Source organism: Nerophis lumbriciformis, linkage group LG29 (genome assembly GCF_033978685.3).
Source record: "Nerophis lumbriciformis linkage group LG29, RoL_Nlum_v2.1, whole genome shotgun sequence".
NCBI classification, from domain to species: Eukaryota; Metazoa; Chordata; class Actinopteri; order Syngnathiformes; family Syngnathidae; genus Nerophis; species Nerophis lumbriciformis.
In genome coordinates, this window is record NC_084576.2 from 17085247 (window position 1) to 17107500 (window position 22254).

Here is a 22254-nt window from a genome sequence, read left to right on the forward strand (position 1 = left end):
ACATCAGAACGCAACATTGATTAAACGTTGTCTAAAAGCATGTTGTTTCAACGTTGTATTTGTGTTGTACAATTTTGGTTGGGAAATGACCAAAATTCAACGGTCAAAAACCGTCAGAACCTGACATTGATTAAATGGCGTCAAAAAGCATGTTGTCATAACGTTGTATTTGTGTTGTAGAATTTTGGTTGGGAAATAACCAAGTTTCAGTGGTCAAATCAACGCCACAACCCAACGTTAAACAACATTAAACGTCGTCAAAAAGCACGTTGTTTCAACGTTATGTGTGAGTTGCTCAACGTCAGGACATAATTCAACACTTTCTGATCGTTGTTTTCATGTATTGTGCCTGCTGGGACTACAGCTCATAACCTTACAATAAAACATGCTAATATTTCATGGAAGTATAATTTTTGCGGCTGTATTTGACGCACCCTGCCGCTACTTTTACCGCAGTGTTTCGTAACCAGCAATAAACGTTAAAAAGAAAAAATATACACACAACTGCCTCCTATGTATTTGTACTCACTGTATGTATTATTTGTGTACTATTTTGTTTGTAACATGCTAAGTGAATACCTGTATGTAGAAGTTGCTTCCTAGCAGTTCCACCGTAGACACGGCACAGGAGCCAAGCGTGCAGTTTTAACAAAGTTTTATTGTGCATAGATTGTTTGTCAAAGTCTTTCTCCAGTAGAACGGGACTTTTCAGTCACGTCCGTATCCTCCCTCCTCTCCTGCTCTTGGCCGCTTACTGTTAAAGACAACAGATGATTAGATTAACACGTACCACCTGTGAAATCGAATCACCTGTCAGCCGTGTCTCGCCGTCAGCACATGCCCCGCCCCCATCCGATGGTGCTCGTCCTCAGCACCAGAGACAGAGGCCTTTGCTCCTGCAGGCGCGCTGGCCACACATCCCCCCACACTGTACTTTTGTAGTTATTTCACCATATTTCTGCACAATAACTATAATGAGTGTTATTTGGTCCAGAACATATTTTGTTTTATTCATTATTGATGTATTTATTGCTACTTTATGTTGTATATTTTTTTTAAGGAGATTTCCAGTTCACTTTCTTATCTATTATTACACCCAAAATGTTGCTTATTTTACTCATTCAATGTCCGTCTATTTTTATTAGTGTTTGACTTTCTCTTCTGCTGTTACCGAATTGCATTATTTTAGTTTTACTGAGATTCAAAGGTTGGCATTGTGTGTAATGTTGCAAAAATATTAAATATACTTGCTAAATAACACATATGCCTTGTTTTTAATGAGCACCTAGGCCTTCTGTGCTACTGTATTTTAATGTTGGTCTTTATGGTGCATGAAAGCAAAGTGTTTTCTGAGGTGGTGCCTGGTAAAAAAATAAATAAAAATAAAATAAATAAAATAAAAAAGAGAACCACTGCAGTATATAATCTGACAATATTTAGTGTCACTGTATCATGAAACTAAAAATAAAGTAAAACTTCTCAAATTTTGAAAGTGGATTATATGAAGTAAACGGATGCATTTATGTATAGATGATTAATAGACAGATGGACAGAGCAACATATCTAGGTGAATATTGTGCAAAAGTTCATTTTTTTCAGCCATTAAACTTCAAATGTGAAACTAATACGTGATATAAACACATTACATGAATGTAAGAAAAGCCTTTTTTATTCACAGTTAAAAAAAACCCAACTAATTTTCTGATATTTTCAATTCAGTTTTTATAAGCTGTAAGTCATAATTATCAACCTTATATTAAAAGAAGGTGTGAAATATCTTAAGTTGAATATTATGAGCCTCATTTGTCATGCATTAGTTTCACCTTGTAAATCTAATAGCGGGGGAAAAAAACGTTTCACCTGTAGATTACGTTTTTAGACATTCAGTTCAGGTAATCGTATTCCGGACATACATACCAGGTTACAGTAGGAAAGGGATTCTCTGGCTCCTTTCATTGCGCTTTACCTGACACATGAAACGTGACAAATTTGAAGCAAACACTATCTATACATCTAAATATGTTTAGTGGCAACTCCAACTTTTTGTCAAGACGTGGACTATGGTGTGTTTGTTTTCCCGAGATGCAATTAAAGCTGGACTGGTCATGGCGTGAAGGTAAATACATATTTATTTATATTTTTTTATAACACTCAAAGGAACAAAAAGCGCGCTCAAGGCGGATGTACAAATTTGACTAACGAAACAAAAAGACTTGCACGTGGGCAAAAACTGTGAACAATTAAACAAAAAAAAAAAACTGTGGCATTAATAGAAAACAACTTACTTGGACATGGCATGAAGTGCGCAGAGGTAAAAGTGTGACAGGGGTAAGAATCCGGGATTTCGCCAGGACGACGAACTGAAAACAATGAACTTAAATACTACCGACATGATTAACGAAAACAGGTGCATGACTCAAAACGTGAAACAGGTGCGTGACGTGACAGGTGAAAACTAATGGGTTGCTCTGGTGACAAAACAAAACAAAAGTGCACAAAAAGTCCAAAAACAAAACCGAACATGACTAAAACAAAACATGATCACACAGACATGACACTTTTTACCACAGCATCAGTTGCTATGTAGAGTGGCGCTTTCCATCATTTTCAGCAAACCGCATTGCAAAATGATTAACCTGCCCCCGCTTCCTCTCACACTAGATCCACCCAGGAACGGGGCCATATTAATCCCCTTTCTCTAGGATACATTGTAACCAAGGTTAACCGTTTAACATCATAACATGTCTGAAAAGGAGTAGGAAAAAGCCGAGCTTAATCAATTTCCCTCCTTCTCCATATCACAACAATCATCAGAACAATGTAAACAGGGAATTATTATTTCTTTACAGACTCAGAGCACTTCACATGGTGAAACCCATTATGTAAACTACTTTTAAACCAGTGGGTGCAGTGTCTTGCCCGGGGACACAACGGCAGTGACTAGGATGGCGGAAGCGGGAATCGAACCTGAAACCCTCAAGTTGCTGACCACGCCGCCCACAGTATACACTTTCTGTTCAATTCTTGAGTTCAGTATGCACCACTTGAAGTTTTTACACGTTTGGCCCCGAGGCGAACCCTCAGGACGGACCTTGAAGGGACCCTCGCCTCCATTGGACAAACCCAACCCGACCCCTCCCCAAAACCCCAAAACGCCCAGTGCCCAGCACCCCACACACGTAACCCACAAGGTGTGTGCTCCAGGACTGGACAGAGAAAACTAAGTTCTGTTCAAACAGTCCTTTTCATGTGTCGGTCACATCTTGACACCTTAGGGACCGAGATCGATACAGGCATCGATTCCCAGTTCATCGCCATCGCAAGGCTTCAAACAGGCTGCTCCCAGAGGGCAGCGGCCACTGAGCCCAGAGCTCCATTTGGTGCCACCGGCAGGCAGTTGTGGTTGAAGAGTGGATTGGTTGCTGCGTGATAGTCTTCTTGGTTGACAAATCTAATAGCTTTTTTTTTTTTTTGAAGCAAAAAAACTCAGCTATTAATGTTTGATCTGTAGACATTCATGAAGTTTGGTTCTTTTATGAATTTATTGTGGGTCTATGGGAAATGTGAGCAAATCTGCTGGGTCAAAAGTATACATACAGCAATGTTAATATTTGGTTACATGTCCCTTGGCAAGTTTCACTGCAATTAGGCACTTTTGGTAGCTTTTTGACCACTCCTCTTGACAGAATTGGTGCAGTTCAGCTAAATTTGTTGGTTTTCTGACATGGACTTGTTTCTTCAGCATTGTCCACACGTTTGGATGGACTCTGGGAAGGCCATTCTAAAACCTTCATTCTAGCCTGATTTCGGCATTCCTTTACCAATTTTGACATGTGTTTGGGGTCATTGTCCTGTTGGAACACCCAACTGTGCCCAAGACCCAACCTACGGGCTGATGATTTTAGGTTGTCCTGAAGAATTTGGAGGTAATCCTCCTTTTTCATTGTCCCATTTACTCTCTGTAAAGCACCAGTTTCATTGGCAGCAAAACAGGCCCAGAGCATAATACTACCACCACCATGCTTGACGGTAAGAATGGTGTTCCTGGGATTAAAGGCCTCACTTTCTCTTCTCCAACCATATTGCTGGGTATTGTGTCCAAACAGCTCCATTTGTGTTTATATATATATATATATATATATATATATATATATATATATATATATATATATATATATATATGTGTATGTTTGTATGTATGTATGTGTATATATATGTATATGTATGTATGTATGTATGTATTTATGATCTGCATAAGTCCTGGAAATTTGAATTCATACATGGAGGCATGGCAAAGATATCTAGAATACAATCTTGTCTTCTTTCATACTTCCTCCGAACGAGCCGTTTGTGATCATTTTCCAGATGCGACACCGGCGGATAAGTCCATATATGGTAAAAATGTATCCGAAAAGCTTTGCGCGAGTCCGACATTGTAGTAAAATAAGCTCCTTCTTTTTATCAATTGTTTTGTTGTGGGGCAGACTGGCTCGTACATGCACATGCATCCTCCGCTGTTGCCATTTCTAATACAAAGTAGCGTATAGTTCGAACTTATGTCTAAAAACGCTAAAAACTACAATATGTCTGACGGGGAGAAAACCCTGTCAAAGTGGAGGCACGTAAATAAGACCGCCTCCTAAAGAGATGGTTTGAAACCGGCTTCAAGATGATCTGTAAAACATAATCTAGGCAACATTTTGACTAAAGAATCACCATTACATGTTATGTAGACCACAAGGAAGTGTTTTAAATCATACTATGACCCTTTTAAGTAAAACGGCTCATCCTTTGACTGGAAATAGAGGGTACGATTATAAGAAACAGGTACATTAGCTGTTGCTCACAGCTGTACCTAACAACGTACAATGATGGTACCATACTAGGCACCATCATAAAGTAGGAGAGATAGATAGATAGATAGATGGATAGATAGATAGATAGATAGATAGATAGATAGATAGATAGATAGATAGATAGATAGATAGATAGATAGATAGATAGATGGATGGATAGATAGATAGATAGATAGATAGATAGATAGATAGATAGATAGATAGATAGATAGATAGATAGATAGATAGATAGATAGATAGATAGATAGATAGATAGATAGATAGGTTAGCTGTCATACAATATTACGTATTACTGTATAATGACATGAAAATAAGGTGAAACTACTCAACTTTTGAATGGTAAAAATATTATTGGATGAATAGCATTCATTAATATATTATTTATAGATGATCAATAGATGGATGAACAGAGAAACATATGAAATAAATTTTTTGGTTATTCAAATAATAAATAGGTAGATAGCTGAATAGATAGAAGCAATTAGTTGTAAAATAAAATTAAATACAAATGTAATCAAAAGATGGACCTATGAAAACACTCAAACCCAAACGTGTATGTGTATGTAAATATTACATATACATACATAGTAGGGTTGTACGGTATACCAATATTAGTATAGTACCGCAATACTATACTATACTATACCACCTATAAAATGTACCGGTACCCCGCCCCCCCGTCGTCGCCACGTCGTGACATTGCTGGTTTTACGAGCAGAGGAGCATGTTCGGCAGCGCACAATCACGGAGTACCTACAAGCAGACACAGTGTGTGGACAGAAAAGGGAGAACGGACGCATTTTGGCTTAAAAAGTTAAGATAAAGGTGAAGTTATAACACTGAAACACCCTCAGGAAGAGGTGCTTTAAGACATGGCTAGCTAGCGGCTAACGTCCAGCCGCGGTCTGCAGTGTTTTAGCTACTTCTAAATCACTAATCATCGCCTCCATGGTGATAAATAAAGTAAGATTCTTATAAGTATCATCCCTGCAGGACGAGGAATAGCTAAACATGCTTCACTACACACCGAAGCTCACCTGTGTCACAATGTAAACAAACGCCATGGGTGGATCTACACCTGACATCCACTGTAATGATACCAAGTACAGGAGCGTATCTTGTCGATACTACTATGATTACATCCATATTTTGTAGCATCACACAATCTTCTTTGTTTTAAAAAAAATGTATATTATGTTTATAAACTCAGGAAATATGTCCCTGGACACATGAGGACTTTGAATATGACCAATGTATGATCCTTTAACGACTTGGTATCGGATTGATACCCAAATGTGTGGTATCATCCAAAACGAATGTAAAGTATCAAACAGCAGAAGAATACGTGATTATTACATTTTAACAGAAGTGTAGATAGAACATGTTAAAAGAGAAAGTAAGCAGATATTAACAGTAAATGAACAAGTAGATTAATAATTCATTTTCTACCACTTGTCCTTAATAATGTTGACAAAATAATAGAATGATAAATGATACAATATTTTGCTGCATGTGTCAGCAGACTAATTAGGAGCCTTTGTTTGTTTGCTTACTACTAAAAGACAAGTTGTCTTGTATGTTTGTCTATTTTATTTAAGGACAAACTTGCAATAAGAAACATATTTTTGTTAAAATAAAGCCAGTAATGCCATTTTGTGTGGTTCCCTTTATTTAGGAAAGTATTGAAAAGTATCGAAATACATTTTGGTACCGGTACCAGTACCAGAATGGTATCGGGACAACCCTACATAGGTGTTACATGTATATAAACGGTCATACAACTGTATTATTTAATTAATTGTTGTATAGTATAACTACAAAAAAGTAAAATTTATTACATAGATGGTACATGTATATAAACTGTCATGCAAGTGTAATGTTTAATTTATTTTCGTTTAATATAATTTCAAAAATAGTACAACTTTTGATACATAGATGGTAAATGTATATAAACTGTCATACCACTGTAATATTTAACTTTTTGTCATATAATACAACTACAAAAAAAGTCAAACTTTTGTACCCCCACCCCATTTTTTGTATATATTGTTTTTCAAATCACCTGACATGTGTACTGTGTATATGTACATGTTGTATCCATTTTTTTACGTAATTCTTAATATACATGTTAAAGGTTATATATATTTTATTATTGAATGTATCAAATGTGATGAATATTTAATGGACCACAATGGAAACAAGCCTTTTGGCTTTTTGTGCCATCCATTTGCCTTTTTAAAGCATTACAGGGATTAAATTCTTTAAGATGTCAATAAACTTATCAATCAATCAGTATACATAGATGGTACATGTATAAATAAACTGTCATACAACTGTAATAATAAATTTATTGTCATATAATACAACTACAAACAAGTACAACTTTTGTATACATTGATGGTGCATGTATAAAAACTGTCATACAACTGTAATATTTAATTTAATGGTGTTTAATATAACTACAAAAAAGTAAAACTTAATACATAGATGGTACATGTATGTAAACTGTCATACAACTGTAATATTCAACGTATTGTCATGTAATACAACTAGAAAAAAGTACAACTTTTGTATACATAGATGGTACATGTATATAAACTGTCATACAACTGTAATATTTAACATATTGTCATATAATACAACTACAAAAAAGTACAACTTTTGTATACATAGATGGTACATGTACAGTATATAAAAACTGTCATACAACTGTAATATTTAACGTATTGTCATATAATACAACTACAAAATAGTACAACTTTTGTATACATAGATGGTACATGTATATAAACTGTCATACAACTGTAATATTCAACGTATTGTCACACAATACAACTACAAAAAAGTACAACTTTTGTATACATAGATGGTACATGTATACAACAACTGTAATACAACTGTAATATTTAACATATTGTCATATAATACAACTACAAAAAAGTACAACTTTTGTATACATAGATAGTACATGTATATAAACTGTCATACAACTGTAATATTTAACGTATTGTCATATAATACAACTACAAAAAAGTAAAACTTTTGTATACATAGATGGTACATGTATACAACAACTGTAATACAACTGTAATATTTAACATATTGTCATATAATACAACTACAAAAAAGTACAACTTTTGTATACATAGATGGTACATGTATATAAACTGTCATAAAACTGTCATATTTAACGTATTGTCATATAATACAACTACAAAAAAGTACAACTTTTGTATACATAGATGGTACATGTATACAAAAACTGTCATACAACTGTAATATTTAACATATTGTCATATAATACAACTACAAAAAAGTACAACTTTTGTATACATAGATAGTACATGTATATAAACTGTCATACAACTGTAACATTTAATTTATTGTCGTATAATACAACTACAAAAAAATACAACTTCTGTATACATAGATAGTACATGTATATAAACTGTCATACAACTGTAACCTTTAATTTATTGTCGTATAATACAACTACAAAAAAGTACAACTTTTGATACATAAATGCAAGCATACATTTTGGTACTGGTACCAAAATATTGGTATCGGGACAACACTAATACATAGATAAATATGTATACATGTATATATGTATATATATATTTTTTTCACCTCTTATGCAAAGCTATGCTCACTTTGCTTTCTATTCAATGTCAGTTATTACTAGTGTGTGTTGCCTGTGTGTGTTCAAATTGCTATAATGTTACCAAAGTGTCCCTATATGGTTTACCTGCAGCAGCAGTGCATCAGATGCTGTTGTGCACCACACACACACACACACACACACACACACACACACACACACACACACACACACACACACACACATTTATATGTACAATTGTGAAGCCCACAGCGCCACCCTGCCCTCAATGCTGAAACTGCAACCTCCTCGTCTTTCACTCACACTTAAATCAGATTTTACTGCTCTATTTGCTCAGCTGGATGACACACAATACATGCTCTCTCTCTCTCTCTCTCTCTCTCACTCTCCTCCACGGGACGTGGAAATGATACACACACACACACACACACACACACACACACACACACACACACATATTGAAAATATATTTTTTGGGGTGGGGGGGCTGTGCAAAAAAAAAAAAAAAATGCATGCACTCTTCATTAGTGCGTGTCTGTGAGAGGTAGTGTGCGTGGGAGCGGATCCTCCCTCCTTTCCTCCCTCCCTCCCTCCCTTGCTTCCTTCCCTTCCATTTGCATTCCTCCTCATTGCGGGACAGGGAGCGTTCTGGGAGCTCGCAGGCGCGCAAAAAAAACAAAACGGATTGCTGGCAAACACCTTTTACGTGTTCTTTTCCACCTTTTTTTTTTTTTTTTTGTACGTTTTTTTTCTTCATCCACGCATGCTTATCCGGGACTTGAGGTCAGTGCATGCGTGCGTGCGCGTGTTTGCGGGCTGCTCGGAGTTGCTGTGGCGCGCGCCCGCGGAAAATGCGAGAGGATGCTCGGCAGTGGACGCGGTGAAGAGCAGCGCAGGTCAGTTGTCTTTACGCATATCCATGATTTTCATTTCGCCTATGCATGCTCGGGGAACCTAAATATATATGTATATATAAATATATATTAAAAAAAAAGAAAAAAAAAAAGAGAGAGAGAGTCCGCCGCAATAAAGTCCCGCATTTGGCACTTGCGCCTGCTTAGGCGCGTCCTCTGCAGGTAAAAAGATGCGCCTTTTTTTTTTTTTTGTCTCCTTCTTCCATCATGAATGACCATTCTTGCAGGTGCGCACGCATCATCATGCAAATATGCAAAACAGGCATGTTATGAGTCTATTACATTGACCCCGCCCCCCCATCCAAATGTCCCCAAAACACACCTGAGTCCAAAAGAGAGAGAGGGGGAGAGCATGACTTTCCTCGGTCAGGAGCCGTGTTGTTGTTTTTGTGCGGCAGAAAGGTATCACCAGGCTGTGTAATGCTGCGCCTGCGGACATTCATAAAGTGCCGTCGGGTTATAAATAGCCTGGGGGGCGAGGGAAGGAGGCTAGGACGGAGGAGATGAAGGAAAGAGGAGAGGCGGCTCGTAATCCGTGGGGTTTGGTGGATCAGTACGGACAGGGCGTGGCATCTGTCAAGTTGTTTAAAAAAAAAAAAATGATAAAGAAATGCAGCATCAGCACCAAAACCTGACTTTGATAAACGTGCGAACTGGGTCGTCAAGTTGTCACGTTGTGTAAATGGTAAATAAAAACAGAATACAATGATTTGCTAATACTTTTGAAATTATATTCAATTGAATAGACTGCAAAGACAAGATATTTAACGTCCGAACTGGGAAATGTTGTTATTTTTTGCAAATATTAGCTCATTTGGAATTTAATGCCTGCAACATGTTTTAAAAAAGCTGGCACAAGTGGCAAAAAAGACTGAGAAAGTTGAGGAATGCTCATCAAACACTTATGTGGAACATCCCACAGGTAATTGGGAACAGGTGAGTGCCATGATTGGGTATAAAAGCAGCTTCCATGAAATGCTCAGTCAGGATGGGGTGAGGGTCACCACTTTGTGAACAAATGCATGAGCAAATTGTCCAACAGTTTAAGAACAACGTTTCTCAACAAGCTATTGCACGGATTTTACGGATTTCACCATCTACGGTGCGTAATATCATCAAAAGGTTCAGAGAATCTGGAGAAATCACCGCACGTAAGCGATGATATTATGGACCTTCGATCCCTCAGGCGGTACTGCATCAAAAAGCGACGTCAGTGTGTAAAGGATATCACCACATGGGCTCAGGAAAACTTCAGAAAACCACTGTCAGTAACTACAGTTGGTCGCTACATCTGTAAGTGCAAGTTAAAACTCTACTATGCAAAACCAAATCCATTTATCAACAACACCCAGGAACGCCGCCGGCTTCGCTGGGCCCGGGCTCATCTAACATGGACTGATGCAAAGTGGAAAAGTGTTCTGTGGTCTGACGAGTCAATCAATCAATCAATCAATGTTTATTTATATAGCCCTAAATCACAAGTGTCTCAAAGGGCTGCACAAGCCACAATGACATCCTCGGTACAGAGCCCACATAAGGACAAGGAAAAACTCACAACCAAGTGGGATGTCAATGTGAAAGACTATGAGAAACCTTGGAGAGGACCACTCTGACAACTTCACGTTGACAGGGGGGGGGGCTGAACAACGCCTTACCCCGCTGCTAGTGACTAATTAGCACCTGTTGGTCGATAAGCCGTGCGACCATTTTCGGGTCTCAGCGCAGGTCTCTCCTGGAGATGTGGCGGTCCCAGGGTGTAAAGTTGGCACCTCCTGCACGGACGAGGTGTTTATTAGCTCCCCCGCCGTACGCCGCCGTGTTGTTGTCGCTAGAGCCAGGCCCGGAGGTGGGGGTCCTTATAGGAGGCCCTCAAGGGGGACATGGTGATGACATCAGCGTCTGAAGGTGACCGACTATATCCAGATTAGTTTTCACTAGAGATGTCCGATAATGGCTGTTTTTTGCCGATATTGTCCAACTCTTAATTTCCGGTTCCGATATCAACCGATACTGATATATACGGTCGTGGAATTAACACATTATTATGCCTGATTTTGTTGTGATGCATTAAACAATGTAACAAGGTTTTCTAAAAGAAATCAACTCAAGTTATGGAAAAAAATGCCAACATGGCACTGCCATGTTTATTATTGAAGTCACAAAGTGCATCTTTTTTTTTTTAACATGCCTCAAAACAGCAGCTTGGAATTTGGGACATGCTCTCCCTGAGAGAGCATGAGGAGGTTGAGTCATACAACTGTAATATTACATTTATTGTCATATAATACAACTACCAACAAGTACAACTTTTGTATACATACATGGTACATGTATATAAGCTGTCATACAACTGTAACATTTAATTTATTGTCGTATAATACAACTACAAAAAATTACAACTTTTGTATACATAGATGGTACATGTATATAACAACTGTCATACAACTGTAATATTTAACATATTGTCATATAATACAACTACAAAAAAGTAATTGTTTTGTATAAATAGATGTTACATGTATATAAACTGTCATACAAGTGTAACATTTAATTTATTGTCGTATAATACAACTACAAAAAAAGTAAAACTTTTGTATACATAGATGGTACATGTATACAACAACTGTCATACAACTGTAATATTTAACATATTGTCATATAATACAACTGCAAAAAAGTACAACTTTTGTGTACATAGATGTTACATGTATATAAACTGTTATACAATTGTAACATTTAATTTATTGTCGTATAATACAACTACAAAAAAGTACAACTTTTGTATACATAGATGGTACATGTATACAAACTGTCATACAACTGTAACATTAAATTTATTGTGATATAATACAACTACAAAACAAGTACAAGTTTTGTATACATAGATGGTACATGTATATAACAACTGTCATACAAGTGCAACATTTAATTTATTGTCGTATAATACAACTACAAAAAAGTACAACTTTTGTTTACATAGATGGTACATGTATATAAACTGTCGTACAACTGTAATATTAAATTTATTGTCATATAATACAACTACAAACAAGTACAACTTTTGTATACATACATGGTGCATGTATAAAAACTGTCATACAACTGTATTATTTAATTTAATGGTGTTTAATACAACTAAAAAAAGTTAAACTTAATACATAGATGGTACATGTATATATACTGTCATACAACTGTAACATTTAATTTATTGTCGTATAATACAACTACAAAAAATCACAACTTTTGTATACATAGATGGTACATGTATATAAAAACTGTCATACAACTTTAATATTTAACGTATTGACTTATAATACAACTGCAAAAAAGTAAAACTTTTGTATGCATACAACTGTAATATTTAACGTATTGTTAAATATCATTATAGAGGTTGAGGTAGGTGGGGTTGGAGGGGTGGGGCGGGAAGCGGGTAGCAGGGGGCGGGGGGGGGGGGGGTATATTGTAGCGTCCCGGAAGAGTTAGTGCAGCAAGGGATTCTGGGTATTTGTTCTGTTGTGTTTATGTTGTTGTTACGGCTACTCTTGCATTCAAAAAAGTGCGAAAAAATAAAAATAAAGTAATGCAGAGTAGTCCTGAGGAGGAGGTGTTTGACTCACTAAATTCCTTAATAAGCACTCGCGGAGATATGTCGAGATTCCAAATGATCATAATTTATTTTCACAAACAAAAAATATTCTACGTGGTTGACTTTCAACATAATCAAAATAACCTATTTAGCGTGGCTTCAAAATAATCACAATAACTTATTTAGCGTGGCTTCAAAATAATCAAAATAACTTATTTAGCGTGGCTTCAAAATTATTTAGCGGTAAACAAACTGTTCCACTCCTCACTCCTTCAACATGATAGACAGACAAAGGGCACCCAGCTGTCCCGTCTTCCTAATTATAGGAGGAGGAAGTGGCTCACCAGTAGGAGCAGTGAGCAGCTGAAAACAATCAGTCAATCACAATGAAATCCAAAACATCCAATAATTCATCAACATCATTATTGACATTATTTGATTTCATTGTCAAAACAATCAATAAATAAATAATATAGATAAGCTCCAAGAGTTGTGTTATGGTGCGGATGTTCTCCCGAAATGTGTTTGTCATTCTTGTTTGGTGTGGGTTCACAGTGTGGCGCATATTTGTAACAGTGTTAAAGTTGTTTATACGGCCACCCTCAGTGTGACCTGTATGGCTATTGACCAAGTATGCCTTGCGTTCACTTGTGTGTGTGAAAAGCCGTATATATTATGTGACCGGGCCGGCACCGGTCTAAAATTGGCTAAATTGACAACAAAATACTAATAGTAGCCACTAGATGCGACGTAGCCAATATAGTGCGCTCCCGAGTATCGTGGCCACAGATTGGCTCAGCCTTAGGCGGCATTACTAAACTGGATTAAAAGAGTGACAATGTACAATGTTAATCGTCAGGAAAATAAAGAAAAAACCATTGAATGAAGAGAAGGTGTGTCCTAACTTGTACTGTATATACTCTCTGTTACAAGGGGCCCATAACTGCAATGTCCTCTTGGTCTTCTTCAGACACAAAACTAGTTGTGGCTGACTCAATAGCGCCTCTGCTGGTTGCAGCCAAGTGGTGCACGCTATGTTTTTAAGATGTATCAACAATTGTCATATTTTCTTCATTTTTCAAAGCCAATGCAGCAGAGTTAAAGTCTTCTCTTGGTAACTCCAACTCCTCTGGCAGTGTCGCAGCTTTGTGCTTTATCCTTTCGGGGAGGGTTGTGGAGTCGAAAGTTCACGCTCCCTAACAAAAGCCCTCTTCGGTAAATAGCCGTGGATTCCTCCCGTGTGTTACGCGCTCCCCAACAGAGCGTTGCCCCCTGCTTCACCTTCATCGGCGGGCTTTTCGGGAATCGTATGTTTTCCCCGTAGAAAAAAATAAATAATGCGATTAACATAATTATTGTAAACGCTAATCCAAAGCTGACATTTTTGAATTATTAATGTATATTGCAGGTTCATGTGCAGGGGACATTCAGAAAGTTCTACATGTTATTATTCCTCTGTGCTTCTACAGAACACAACACAAATAGTTGTAAATATCATCAACTCATTAATATTGCACTGCCAACTGCCCTTGAGCAATACTGTAATACCACATTTATGAATATTAAATGTTTTTTTGGTGGAACTTGGAACAACAAACACCTTTATGGACTGAGTTAACAACACTTTGACGCACAAATAAAACAAACTAATATTTACATTTAAAACATTAAAACATAGCTTAAGATTAGGTATGGGTACCGTTCACATTTGACCCGATAAGGTACCAATTTCCGGTACCTGGGAATCGATACCGTTGTAACATTTAATAATGAGCTGATGATTATAACTGTGCTGTCCTTGTTTTGAGTCTCTGCAATGCAGTTAGATGGCAGTGCTGTATATTCCAGGGGCTTTTCGCCCCAGGGGCCACTTTGGGCTACTAAATTTGGTGGAGGGCCGAAAGCCAACTGCATGTAAAGTAACTATGTATATATATATGTGTATATATATATATATATATATATATATATATATATATATATATATATATATATATATATATATATATATATGTATATATATTTATATATATATGTGTGTGTGTGTATATATATATATATGTATATATATATATGTGTATATATATATATATATATATATATATATATATATATATATATATATATATATATATATATATATATATATATATATATGTGTTGACAATCTTAAAATGTGTTTTGTGGCAATTCCAACTCTGACCACAGCGTCAGTTGTGACGTAGAGTGGCGCTTTCCATCATTTTCAGCAAACCGCATTGCAAAATTGTTAACCCCACCCCTCTCTTACACAAGTTTCACCCAGGAATGGGGCCAAATGAATCCCTTCCTTACTGCTCCTACCCTTGGTAAGGACACTACTAATATATGGCTATATGGCTGGATCCGCCCTCGCCGTGCTGTGTTGCTTGTGCTATACTATCTCTTATCATTATTACTTATCTAATTGTTATCTTCCTGTTAATAGCTGCTTACTTCTAGAGGCCAGATTTCTTGTTAAACTCCAGGCCCGTGAGCCATAGTTTGGACATCGACACTTTTGTAACGTGAACTTAGCACTTATTCTTCTGTTTTTCCAGGCTCGCATTGCACTTACAACGGCTTCTTGTGGCCCGCTGTGCGTCGCTTGTTTAGCCTCGTCCTCCAGTGATAATAATACTTGAGAGGAATGCAGTTTATTTGCTCCACGCTGCGTGTGGACATCATAACAGTACACACACAGTTAGCTGCAGCACCAATATTGACATCTTTTTCCCCAATCGGAGTATTTAAGTAATCAATGCCTCGCCCCGGCTCAATTTTTTTTCTGGTCTTTTTTGAGGTGCATGGACCTTAGGGCACTTCAATTTTAGGGTTCCTATTATGTTTGTGTTTGCTTATTTTCCTCCCAGTGCCATTGTGGTTGAAATCTGTGTTTGGCAGGCCGAAGCAATCAAATATCCTTGATGGAGGTTATAAATAACCACATCCCTTTGTGACCTGCTTTTCCCTCAAAGGGGCTCAGAGGGGCTCCTCTTTGGAATTGAAAACGCATTTTTTTATTTTATTTTTTAAAGCGAGTGAAATTATTTATTGTAAACAGTCATATCACATGACTGTGTTTGTTTGTGTAGGCGGCGCGTGAAAAGGTGAAAACGTGTCACGACATGCACCCCTACTTCGTTGCCTGCGCTGCAATTTTCCTGGCTCGTCGAACGACGCAAGTGGGATCACTTGAAATTTCTCACACATGCTCAGTCTCTGCAAAACGCCCGCTGTAACTTTGAGGCGTTTTTTTTTGTTTTTTTTCCCCCCCGAATCGGCACCAAATTTGGTTGGCGCCTTCGGTAGACTGACAAGCACATGTGTGTCCATCCATCCATCCATTTTCTACCGCTTGTCCCTTTTAGGGTCGCGGGATTGGCGGCGTTGGTACACATCAGAGCGCCATGCAGGTCTATTCTCTCTGGACACTTGATTAGGTACGCCTGTGCCATTTAATGAGAGCCAATATATGACAATAATGCTGCTTTCAGTTAAGAGGTATATTAGAATGTGCAGCACTGCATTATATTTTAAGTACATCACATAATAATTGTATGTATTGGACACTTTTTAAGACACTCAGGGATGAACATAGAAAAAAACAAAAAAAATGTATTTTATTTATTATAAATGTATTTATTTATTTATTTATTTATTTATTTATTTATTTATTTTGTCCTGTCCAGCTACTCAGGCAAATCATATAGTTGATGTAGACGCCCATATCGGCTGTACACATTTAATTTACAAAAGATAAGTGTGGGATACTTTTCTTGTTGCCTTATTTGTATTTGACTTTATTAAATGTATTTATATTATTATTTGGTGCAGCCGGGCCGGAGCAGGAGGGGATAGAAAGAGGAAAAAAAGGAAGATAGAGGGGGAAATTGCGGGGACAAGGGAATAAGACAAAAACAACAGCAAACACAGCAATAACAACAACAACAACAAATAGGATATGTACAAATATGATGGTTCAAGTGATAGCAAAAATGCAGTTAGTGAAATAAATAAAAATACAGAAATGACAATGAGCGTTATTACACTACAAATGGAGCAATACAAATACCAATAGAAATATCACTATTGATAATGAATAATAATGATTACCTCTGTTATCAACAATACAATTGTTCAAATGCAACAATACATATATGTAATGATAACTTGAAATACAAAAGAAAGCAGATAAATAGAGAGGAAGAAAGAGAAGCCAACTATATTAACCTTGTAGATTGTTATAGTAAATAGGTTAAGCTTTGTCAGTGTGCCTTGTGTTACCCAGTTTCCTATTAGGGCAACAATGTCAATATATGTTTGATGAAACGTGATTATATGCATGAGTGTATGTATGTATAACCACATTTCAAAAGGTTTTATTTTTTTATAGGTTATCGTGTATTTAAAAAAATATAAGACATGTACAAAAAAAAAGAGGAGGCTCAAACATTTTTTTATTTTTTTATTATTCAAAACAACTTTACACATTTTGAAATTTTTATTGCGTTTTTTTTTGTATACGATAAGGAACATTTAAAAAAAAAATCCTAAACTCCTGATGAAAGTTAAAAAAATAAAAAAATAAAAAAATATGAGGTCAACATTTTGTAGATTGACCACATTTGCCAGTTTGCTGAATTGTCAAAAAGGTTGTCATTTTTAAAGTGCTATTGTGTATTGAAAAATAATAAAAAGACAAAAGTATTGTAATCTTTGTGAAAGCCAACACCCCCAAAAAATAACAAAACCAAAAAAACGACATTGTACAGAAAAGGAATAATAGAATTAAATCAAATGTGCAACGTATTAAAAATGTATAAAACAATAGTGGGGGGAAAAACAGCATACAAAAGGGAATTCATGCCAAAATGTCATTTGTTTTTGAATGTTACAAATACTTTTTATTTCAAACAAGGTGATATAAATTATGCATCTTAGTCCATGACGAGACTATATATTCTGAAAATGTTGTTATTTTATCATCTTATTACCTATCATTTAATTCATTTGTACCATCCAATTTTGTATGTTTTTTTTTTTACAGGCAGAATGTGCTGGTGCACGTTTTGCATTGAATCAAATGCTATTAATGAAATGAACTCAATGAAAAGAGGCGTATTCCGTTATAATTCATTCATTCGGTCCTTGTATTGAAACACTCTGTCATGATCGTTACCCGGATCATGGCATGATTTATGTTGGTTATGTTTCTGGTTTTAGTCTGTTTCCTGGGTGCACCCTCTTTCCCTGTTTATTGTTGGTTTCCATGGGCACTGATTCTCCTCACCTGTCTTAGTTTTGCAATTAGTGTTTCCACCAGGTGTTTTGGCTAATCACTCCCCTTTATAGTTTCCTGTCACCCAGCAGTAAGTGCTGGGTCAATGTTTGCTGTATGCAACATTTACGTTCCCCCTGGTTTTCTGCTCGTTGTAGTAAGTTTGTGCACGCTAGCATTCCTTGTTTATCACCCTTGGTGACATTTTGGTTTTTGTTTAGCTCCACGCTTGCTAGCGTCCTCAGTTTTGTATTTTTTGTCCTGCCTTTTATTTATTAAAAATACTTTAATCCTACCTGCACACTCCTCCTGCTTGTCTTCTGCCTTGGAAGGAACACGACAATCTCAACCATGCGTCCAAGATGTAACACACTCAAGTATAAAAGAGAAAACCTTGGGTTTAAAAGTGTTTCGAGTCCACTACGATCTCCTTTAATGAGTCAGTGTTTTGGTATTTTCCTCTCATTTATTAACGGCACCAAATTTGAAACGCGCCTTCAGTAGACTGACAAGCACATGTGTATCCATTTTCTACCGCTTGTCCCTTTTGGGGTCGCGGGATTGGTAAAAAAAACAACCAAAAAAACATATTTGCAGAGGCACGGGCAGGAATGAGCAAATAAGTGTCCAAAAGTCATTAATTATTTGTGTAATGATTATGCTGGCGTGCATTCCAAAGCATTTTTACTACAACCTTTAGGGGGCGCCAATAATGTAATTATGGTTATGTAATAAATGGCAGCTCATGAATGTATTAGCATTTATGTTGAGCCTTGACTGCGTCCCTATTGGATTTATGTATTCAAGTCATTCGAACGCAGCGTCCTCCAACGTGGACATTATATTCAGAATGCGTTTCCATGCAAAAAGGCTGCCAAGGAGCACCCGGGTGCTCCTCAGAGGATGCGTTACAAAAACAAAACAAAACATTGATTGTGAAAGTAGAGGTCGGAGGTCAAATGTTGACGAGGTATTGCTTGTCCACGCTAACATTCGTCATCGCGTGCCCGGAGGGAACGTTTGTACTCAAGCACTTTGGAAATTAATCAATGAATGACGCTGTTGCCGGGCAGATTTGGACCTTTTATGGGGAACGCACAATACTGTTAATGCTTTAACTAAATATGCACAGTTCATACTGGAATGTGTTCTTTTTGTAGGATAGAGTTACAATTAGAATACCTCAGCTCACGCACTTAATCGGTTCTGTGATGGAGCTCGTAACCCAAAATATCTTCAATCGATGTTTCCCACCGAAATGAATTGGAATCAAATCAACCGCAGAATTTGAACATGTAACGTGCCTTTTAAAAAGACAAATGTTAAAATAGAATGGAGTACAAACAACTACAGTAGTTTTGAGAAGTACTGTCATGATAATGTACAGGTAAGGTGGACTTCTTTGGGTTCTCAAATACACAATCGGCAGCTTCTCCATATTTTCATGGATAAATGTCGGCTGTTTGGATATAATTTTAGCGCCCTTGGCTGGTGTTATCGACTCTCAAGGCTACGTTCCACCTTAGCTCGCGACACACGTTTTGGATTATTTATGTCTTTGGGGACAGCGAGAGTGCCCGTGCCAGCAACATGAGGGTTCCTGGTTCGATCCCCGGCTTCTACCAACTTAGTCACGTCCGTTGTGTCCTTGAGCAAGACACTTCACCCTTGCTCCTGATGAGTCGTGGTTAGCACCTTGCATGGCAGCTCCCACCATCAGTGTGTGAATATGTGTGTGTGAATGGGTGAATGTGGAAATAGTGTCAAAGCGCTTTGAGTACCTTGGAGGTAGAAAAGCGCTTAACAAGTATAACCCATTTACCATTTATTCAGCAAAGGTGAAACATTTCTTCATCCCCCAATTGTTGTAAAAACCTAACCTAAGCTAACGAGCTAGCGAGTGAGATGGCTGATGTTCACTACGTCGACTCGCGGTGGGAAGCCTCGTAACCCGAAATTTTGCCCGCAACAAAAAAACGTAACAATTTAATATATTTAAAGTTAAAGTACCACTAGTAGTCACACACACACTAGGTGTGGTGAAATCACCCTCTGCATTTGACCCATCCCCTTGTCCCACCCCCCTGGGAGGTGAGAGGAGCAGTGAGCAGCAGCGGTGGCCACGCTCGGCAATCGTTTTGGTGATTTAACAACCAATTCCAACACCTTGATGCCGGGAGGTAATGGGTCCCATTTTTATAGTCTTTGGTATGACTCGGCCTGGGTTTGAACTCACGACCTACCGATCTCAGGGCGGACACTCTAACCACAAGGCCACTGAGCTTGTTTTTTTGGAAGTTTTGTCAGGTTCAAACACTGATGACATCTATTAAATAAGACAAAAAGCAAAGAATTAAACAGAGACAGAATAACATTTGGCTCAATTGAGGAGAGACGTCTGGGCTGTACTCTTGCACAGCCTCCCAGCACGCTCTGGAGAAAGATTGTGCCCCTCCTCTTTTATTTGGACTTTCCCTGATTACATGGCAACAGCTGTTTCTAAGGGACGGGGGCCGTAAACAGCCATCGCCTTTGATTAAAAAACAGTTCAAAGAAAAGGTAGTAAAACAGTTCAAAGAAGAGGTCGTAAAACAGTTCTACCCCCCTTTGAGGTGAGGGGAGCAGTGAGCAGCAGCGGTGGCCACGCTCGGCAATCGTTTTGGTGATTTAACAACCAATTCCAACACCTTGATGCCGGGAGGTAATGGGTCCCATTTTTACAGTCTTTGGTATAACTCGGCCGGGGTTTGAACTCACGACCTACCGATCTCAAGGTGGACACTCTAACCACAAGGCCACTGATCTTGTTTTTTTGGAAGTTTTTGTCAGGTTCAAACACTGATGACATCTATTAAACAAGACAAGAAGCAAAGAATCAAACAGAGACAGAATTCAATTTGGCTTAATTGAGGCGAGATGTCTGGGCTGTACTCTTGCACAGTCTCTGGCGAAAGATTGTACGCCTCCTCTTTTATTTGGACTTTCCCTGATTACATGGCAACAGCTGTTTCTAAGGGACGGGGGTCGTAAACAGCCATCGCCTTTGATTGAAAAACAGTTAAAAGAAAAGGTCGTAAAACAGTTCAAAGAAGAGGTCGTAAAACAGTTCAAAGAAGAGGTGCCTGGAACTTGGGCAGATCCTGCTTTCTCTCCGCTTTGTAGTTCTTGGGTCAAAACAATATCTTCCTGTGGATTACAATAGAAGAAAGAAACAGAACACCTTCATGTTGCTTCCCATCCTACACAGTGGATTTTTACAAGCCTTCTTCTTGATAGGTTTAAAAACAGCTTTTGTCTGCTCGCCGGGAACTCATTGAAACACAAACAAATTGTGATAATTATTCTGACAGTTTTATTTTTATTTTTTTAATTATTTATGGAAGTATTATTGTAGCAAAACCATATGCAAATGCGTATATCCGTCTGTAATCCGATTCACGGGTCCGTGTACTAATTTCTGTGTCTGTATCTCAATCTGTGTGTGTAATCAGATCCACGTGTGCAAGTTTTAATTTGTGTGTCCATATTTCTATTTGAGTGTGTGTAAAAAAAATATATATGTGTAAAAAAAAAAAAAAAAAAAAAAAAAAGAGTGTGTCTGTGTATTCAGATGTGTGTGGTGCAGGAACCCTGATTGACTTTTGCAACACTTTTGTGTCCATGCAGCAATCTGAACGGGTAAAAATAATTGTATACCCGCAATTTTTTGCACACACAGATATCCAAATATGGACATAAAAAATAGTCGAGAGACTTGTGAATCAGATACAGACGCACAGATTGAGATACAGGTTTGCAAATAGTAGATTTTAGTTTACTCGTGCAATGACAAGTAGTCGTCCATTCTGTCCTGCTCCCAAACATCTAGTTCATTTCAAGCACCGTGGCGGCTCCACTTGCACTTGCTAGTGATATTTTCTGTAAGTGGGAACGAGATGCTTGTCCTCGGCCCACCTTTTAAATGTACTCTAGTGCTT

General features: G+C 37.6%; 1 protein-coding gene across 2 annotated transcripts in view; it reads left to right on the plus strand.

Moving 5' to 3' along the window:
* Positions 1–22254, plus strand: part of lingo1a (leucine rich repeat and Ig domain containing 1a) — a 297839-nt gene that overhangs the window by 225709 nt on the left and 49876 nt on the right. The window contains exon 1 of one of the 2 annotated variants that reach the window (XM_061924898.1): positions 8910–9374. The exons of the other annotated variant lie outside the window; for it this stretch is intronic. The gene's annotated coding sequence lies outside the window, so the exon portion shown is untranslated. Of the gene's footprint in view, positions 1–8909; positions 9375–22254 lie in introns of those variants that run through there. 2 annotated transcript variants of the gene reach the window in all.